Consider the following 7,883-nt stretch of genomic DNA (forward strand, 5'->3'; position numbering starts at 1 on the left):
ACTGTTTATTTTTTGATACTGCAAACTGAAACATTAATAGAAGTTTGAGGATCAATAAAAAATAACTCAATATTTTATAAAGAAAATATTTCATAAAGAAGAAATTCACCTTTCTCTCCAATTGTGGATCTTCATCCAAGACTATCTCTTTCATGTACCGCATCACACAATATCTATATTCAACACCACCATTTTGTTTAAGATTACCCTAATGAAATTGAAAATGTCATACAAGAAGTCACAATCCAAATAATAAAAATTATTAATTGTTGTCTAAATACATAGTCACAATACATACTGTCAATTGTTTAAAACCTGGTCCTTTTGAAATACTCCTTGAAGCATTGTATATCTTGACCCCACTACATTGTAAACAATAGAAAATTATTTTTACAACCTATAATGAATTGAATGCATTCAAAATCAATATAATCTACTACTTACTTGGTCACAATAGTTTGTCAAGCTTAGTCTCGGTTCCTGTTACTCAAAGAGTCTAATAAATATATCATATTCTTATCTTCATTAATTATAGTCAAGATTCAATGGTACCTGTACAAATGAAAATATAAACAGTGGTTAACACATCATTTATCCCAGAAGATTTGAACTCTCCTTTAACTTTCTTTTCCAACAAATCATCCTACAATATGAGATTGTAACAAATCAATCCAAAAATTCCAATATTATTTAGCAAGACAATATGAAAATTAGATTAAAAAAATATTTATAATTTTTTCAGTGACTTCTGCTATCTCCATATTTGTTATGTTGTCAGATTTGTCCTCGCGGGCTTTACACCAAAGTATCGATCTATCAACTTCCTCATTTTCAGAAATTAATTTGTTCTCCCTCTATAATTCCAAAAATGATTAGTTACATAATATTAAATATTTGCTTGAAAATGACAAATACAATGCTTCAAAGCTTACCAATTCAGCCTCTAAGCCGACGTAACCCTTGTGAGACAGTCTGTGATGATATTTATAATGCATCGTTCGTTCTTTTTGTTTTTTATGAATAACCTACATAGAAGATACATTCATAAACACTTGTATACATTCATAAACACTTGTATGAATAACTGCATTTGGTGGCTGGTCAAGAATGGTTGTTCCAATCAAGCAGTTCAAAATCACAGAAGTTAAACAACCTAACCTTTGGGGAAGTCAAACCAACTTCTATTACTGCTGAAGTGACTTGTAGCATTGCAAGTTATAGAGCACATATCAGATCAGAATGGGATTCTCTTAAAGAACATGATGTCTTGTTTTTATTGTCAATTAGGCCTCTTTTGAACCTCTTAGTCCAGAGGAAGCCGCCAAGTCATCTGCCCCACAGAGGTTTGGCCTTCAATATGTACGTGGATGTGAAATAACTAAAATCCATGATGAAGAAGGTGTTCTTATGAAGCCACCTAAGGGTGATCTTCGTACAGTGACAATTGCTCTGGACACAGCACAAGACACAACACAGTATCACATGGATGTTACAGATATTGCTGAAAAAGGTGCAGAAGATGTATATGGAACATTTACCATTTTGATGCGGAGGAAGCCTAAAGAAAATAATTTCAAAGAAATGTTGGACTCCATAAGAGACCTTATGAATGAGTCTTGCATAGTTCCTGATTGGTTGCATAACATCTTTTTGGGTTATGGTAATCCTATTTCTGCACAATGGCATAACATGCCTCATCTTTTGGACATACAAACTAGATAATTATACAACTAATATGATATGAATGAATTAAAGAAGGCAGACCAAAGTTAAAATCTGAAGATATTAAAGTAAATAAATAAAAGTTAAAAAATACTACATGCAACTCAAAAATGTAAAAGCATTGGAACTTCAATTTGTGAAATCTAATACAAGTAAGAAGAGACATACCAAAGAGGTTGGTGTGTGGTATGAAGAAAAATTTATTAAAATTAACATACTAATCTCTAATGGTATTAAGTTGTTTATAATATGTGTTGGTTAACAAAAGAGTGATCAATAGTTTCATAATTGCATTGTAAATAATAATATAGGTTTGTAAATACATAATTGCATTGTAGAGAGAGCTATAAAATGGTCAACCTACATTGCATAACATTTCTCTAATGGATAAACTATCATGATACTCAATTCATAAATTGTACAAGTGTTAGAATAATCATATAATGATTTGTAATGAAGTTTTTAGCCAGCGGAGGTTGTCCAATCAAATGGCAAGACAAGAGTGCTAAGTGTTGCTTCAAGTTATACAGAGTAGAGGTGACTTAAACTCCTATATCTTACATAGAGGTTGTCTGAAACTAATTACCAAAAAAGAGAATTTTTATCCCGATATATAAGGCTAATTTATGTTTTCCCAAAAAATGGGTTCTTATAATTAAGATTCCAACTCTTACATTAATAGAAAGTGAGAAATAGGCCTTCATTTCTTGTATTTCAATCAAATAGAGAGGAATCTACAATTCGTATTTTATCTAATAAACCATAAATACAAGTTGCTGGTCAATTACCATAAACCAAGTGTATCACAGTGGAAGTCCATTTTTAAGGGTCGGTCAATTACCATAAATACAAGACTAAATTGATTCAAGTTGCTGGTCAATTACCATAAAGATTGATACATTTTTTGTCTTAAAAAAGGGGTGGTTAAGTCCATTTTTATCTAATAAACTATAAATACAAGAGTGAAAAAGCAAGTGTAGTTGAAAAAGAGCTCTGTTCTTATGTTTTGTCTCATTCTAAAGGTTGAATTAACAATCACTCAAACATTACAAATTGACAGATCAAAAAATAAAAGACAGAATTGACCTATTCAAAATTTTTCTAGAATTGAACAATACAAATGACACAATTCAACCCAAAATTGCCAAATAGTTGGGATCATAATTGTCAAAAATAAGATTGATACTGGAATCAGATGGTCAAAACATGTCAGTATTGATCATATTGAATGGTAGAGTATGATGACGGTTTTGTGGCACTTGGTCTAGGTAGTGGAAAATTGAAAATAATAGCACGGTAAATAATTAATCAAGACAAGTTGTGAGTGATTGATTGCAAGGCCAGTGACAAAGACTTGCCTGCTCAAATTCATTCATTCTAAGGTCAATCGAGACCATGAGCAGAATGACAAGGTTGAAGAAGATAGGAGTTGCGATTGGGTGAATCATTATTTTTTTAACAAACAAACAAATTAAAAAGAAGAGATATCTATAGGAAGAACATTAATGGTACAACATAGGAAAGAAGGGGTCGAGAAGGAAGAAACCTAGTGTCAGGTTACTCTCGGCGTCAGGGAGAAAATGCAGAAGGAGAACTTGTCGTTCGCGTCGGAGAGAAACACCAAATGAGGAGGTAGCCGTCGAGGGGAGGGGCATGAAGGAGAAGGCTAGTGTCGAGTGGTTGTCGCGCGTCATGGAGAAACTGCGACAAGTGGCCATCGCGCGTTGGGTAGAAAGCGATGAGGAGAAAATGCAAGAAGAAAAGGGAAGATTAAGGTTTAGGGTTCGGTGAAAAATCCTTATAATAAACCAATTCGGTGAAAAATCCTTATAATAAACCAATTCAACTTTTAGCCAACTATAACACCAACATTAATCTATTTAACTTATTACTTCATCAATTATCCATATAAAATTTATTTTATAACTTATTACTTCTCTAAATATATATTATGAAGTAAAAAGTCAGATAAAATTAGAAGTAGGGTCCACGTTTTTAAACCTATGAAGTATAAAATTGTATTTACTACATCAAATTTATTATCGAAGTTGATTATCATATATTACTTCACAATTGCTGATTGCCGAAGTAAATAGTGGCGAAGTCTATTATCCATTTTCACATAGTGATAGGTTACTCTGACTCAGACTATGCTGGCTATAAACTAGACTGTAAGAGTACAAGTGGTGGATGCCAGTTACTTGGACCATCACTTGTCAGCTGGTTTAGTAGAAAGTAATATTGTATTACCTTATCTACTATTGAGGCAGAATATATAGTAATAGGAGAATGTGTTGTACAATTATTATGGATGATGCATACTCTAAAAGATTTTAATTTAAACTTTACAAATACAAAAGTACTAATTGTTGGATCGTGTAATTTGATAGAGGAGGGGGGGGGGTGAATATCGATCGGAAAGAATTATCGTAGAGCAAGCAGCGGAAAATTAGAAAACGAAAAAGTACAATGCTAACACGAACCTTTTTACTTGGTTCGGAGCCTTGGTCGACTCCTACTCCAAGGCCCGCACTCGTCGAGTGCTTTCGTTGGGCATTCCACTAGCAATCAGAAAAGATGATTATAGAATTTGAAGTACAAAGATGCTAAAATGAAATAAGTACCGACAACTAATAAAGAAAAAGAATTTAGCGCGTTTGTCAGAGAAGCTTCATCGCAGGAGCAGAGCGTAGGATCGCAAGAGTCAGAAGGTGTAGTCGTGTGTTGTGCTTTGCTCCAGGGTGCATCGTCCTTATATAGGAGGCTCGGGGCGCCTGAATCCCTTCCAGGCACCTAGAGTGTGACGTAGCCTGTCCAACCAGAGCGCTCTATGTCGCGACGTCACTTGGGGATAATTTTTGCACTCCGAGCGCCCAGACCACTTTTTCTTCAGGAAGTCCTTCTCCTACAAGAAATAATTAGTCCGAGACAAAGTGCAAATTATATTACCCTGCAAAATAAAGTGTTAGCACAGTTATAATTAACAAGTAGAGTATTAATTAGATTTCGTCTCACCGAGACCGGAATCTAGTTAAGATCTCAACTTAGAGTTTTGAAATGGTTCTAAGTTGGATCGGCGCCTAAGTTCCCTTCCCGGGAACACGTCCTCACAGTCACTCCTCTCCAGTGACTTACCTCAACTTACCTGCCAGACGTTCGGTCAGCCCTTTGACCCGTCTGGACTTCGCGCCAACTATCAGGTCAGCCCATCGACCTAGCTGGACTTTGTGCCAGACATCAGATCAGCCTGTCGACCCATCTGAGCTTCATGCCAGTTATCAGGTCAACCTATCGACCTAGCTGGACTTCGTGCCAGACGTCAGGTCAACCCGTCGACCCGTTTGGGCTTCTTATGTACACTTCGTAGAAGTGTTAGATCAATATGAAACTAACTTAACCTACTTTGTCATTCATCAAAACTTGAGTTAGACCGTTAGTGCTAACCACACCAACACTAATTGACAATGTTAGCTTAATTAATTTAACAAAAAAAATCCTGTGCATCATTCAAGAACCAAACACATCGAAATTAGACACCACTTTATCAGGGATCATGTCACTAAAGGTGATATTGAACTCAAGTACATTGAGTCTAAGTCAAACCTAGCTGACATATTCACCAAACCCCTCCCTGTAAGTGAATTTAGCAACTTACATCGATAATTAGGAATGTGTTTAATAGAATAGGACCACTATTTTCAAAATTATTTTTTCAAATAATTTGTAAATTCTAGGGTAAAATTTTTTTCTTACATTTTTCTCAAAATTTCATTATTTTTAGAATTTTCAAAATCAATTTTAGCCCTAGTCTAGATCAAATCCATAGAAAGCATGTTCCTATAGATTTAGAACTTGAGCATCTCACCAACACATTAGGGCTACCTTGTTTGTATATTGCCAAACTTAGAAAGGAGTGAGATGCATAGGTAGATTACCTAGACTTAAGATGCTTATATCAGTGCATCAATATAAATCTGGGCGTTAAATACGAAATTTATAGTGATCAGGTTAAGTAATCTAGTTTAGTCAAACACTAATTGGATAAAAAACCTTAACCTGAGTTCTGACTAACCAAGTAAACACTGCTATCTTCTGATAGTTAGTTAGTAACTAACGGTTAGACAGTTAAGGATAATTTATAGTTGATTAGATTATTTTAAAATAATATCGGGTTCAGGGGGAGGATTGATTTTCAAAAGATTTCTAAAATTTATCTTCAAATCACACTTATACTTTTCATAAATTCACTTTTGAAAATATGTATTGATAAACTCTGTTATTTCTCAATTCATAGGTTTTGAAAAATAAATTTGACAACTGCTTTAATTTTTTTTGTAAACTACTTTAAACCAATTTTTTTAAAAATATTTTTGAAAAGTTTTACAAATTGTTGCAACACTTAGTATTTTAAATTTTATTCTTGGAAAAGTTTCATTGCTGCAAAATCTAGCATTTTAAAAAAATTTTTGAATTTTTTATTTTTTTCCATGCTCAAAACTCTTAAAGTTCTTTTAAAAAAAGATTTATAGATTTTGAAAATTTCAACTTTATTATCCTTATGAAAATTTTGATATAGAGTGTTTTAAAATCTATTTTAAAATGTCTTTGAAAACGCTTTAGAAAAGTCTCTTTTTGCAAAACTTATTTTTCACTTTTAAGTTTCTTAATAATTGTTCTCTATATTTTATCATTTCAAAATGATAAGAGTTTTTAAAACTATTTTGAATGTATTTTAAAATTTTTTAATTTCCCTATGTAATCCTGAAAATTATCATATTGTCAAATTTTTTCTGATTACTTTACTTAACACATTTTTTTGCTTAGTTGTCTATTCATGTTTTTGATGAATGTCAAAAGGGGAGTGTTAGAGATTAAGTTAGCAAACACTGAAAAGTTAGCAAACACCGAAATTCGAATAACTTAAACCATATTATTTTTCTATTTATATTTGCATTTTTCCTAACTTAATCCAGGTTATCATTGCATCAAAAAGGGGGAGATTATTGGTGTAATTTGCACTAACAGTCTAACTCAGGTTTTGATGAATGACAAGTAAGTTGAGTTAGGTTTTGTTGTGATCTAACCACTTGATTAAGTGTGCAAGAAAAGTCTAGATAGGTCGACGGGCTGTCCAGATATCTTGCAGAAAATCTAGCTAGGTCAATGGGCCAACCGAATAGCTGGTACGAAGTCCAGATAGGTTGACGGGCTGACCAGATATCTGAGGAGAAGTCCAGCTAGGTCAATGAGCTGATCGGATAGCTAGCATGAAGTCCAGATAGTTTGACGGGCTGACCGGATGTCTAGTAAATTGGTAAGTTAAGGTAAGTCACTGGAGGAGAGTGACCTTGTGAGGACGCATCCCAGTTGAGGGACAGTAGGCGTCGATCCAGTTTAGGTCCATTTGGAATCCCTAAACTGAGACCTTAACTAGTTCCTGGTCCTGAGAGGACAGGAACCAATTACTACTCTTTATTATTAATTATTATTACCCTTGTGTTGCAGGTTATTTGGACTAACATTGTTTTGCATGACAAAAGAGAAAATTTGCCTTCGAATTAACAGTGTTTGAAGGTGACTTCAAGCAGTGAAGGCACCTTCGTACTATTCATAGAAGGTGCCTTCCATGGCTATGGAAGGCGCCTTCCACAGGATAAATTTTGGACGCAGTCTCAGATAAGTGTCGAGTTGCTCGGGATCAAATTTACCAGGTTGAAGGCGCCTTCAACAACTATGGAAGGCGGCATCCAAGCCCTATTTAAGGCAGTCTCGAGAAGGCTTTGATAGAACACTGATATACGAGCTACTGCGGATCCGTTTGAAGCTTTTGACTGCTCTAGGCTTCTGCTATAACTCTGCTGCAAAACTACTACGCCCGACGACTATTCCGAGGACTTTCAATCGCAACTAGTAGACCGACAACGACACACAAGCGCTCCCATTTCGATCCTTAAGTGTCGGTAATGAATTTTGTTTATGTACTTAATTTCTGCAAAAAGACAAGTGCAGTGTGTTGCACTTGTTCTAATCCTTTTTGTACTCAATTCTCTCTTCCGGAGGTATCGGAAGAGGTTTTTAGTGGATTACCCATCGGTAGGTCCGCGAGACCTGGGTGTTGGTACCCCAAGGTTATTTTGATGTGATCAAATAAGTTAAATTAG

At 34.7% G+C, this 7,883-nt stretch overlaps 1 long non-coding RNA gene across 1 annotated transcript; it reads right to left on the reverse strand.

The window, feature by feature from the left end:
• Positions 1-231: 231 nt before the first annotated feature.
• LOC121994082 lies at positions 232-604 on the reverse strand. The gene is made up of 2 exons (XR_006115576.1): positions 445-604; positions 232-362 (listed from the first exon to the last, which is right to left on the reverse strand). It is a non-coding gene; the product is annotated as an uncharacterized LOC121994082 (long non-coding RNA).
• Positions 605-7,883: the final 7,279 nt, after the last annotated feature.

Source organism: Zingiber officinale, chromosome 6A (assembly GCF_018446385.1).
Source record: "Zingiber officinale cultivar Zhangliang chromosome 6A, Zo_v1.1, whole genome shotgun sequence".
NCBI lineage: Eukaryota > Viridiplantae > Streptophyta > Magnoliopsida > Zingiberales > Zingiberaceae > Zingiber > Zingiber officinale.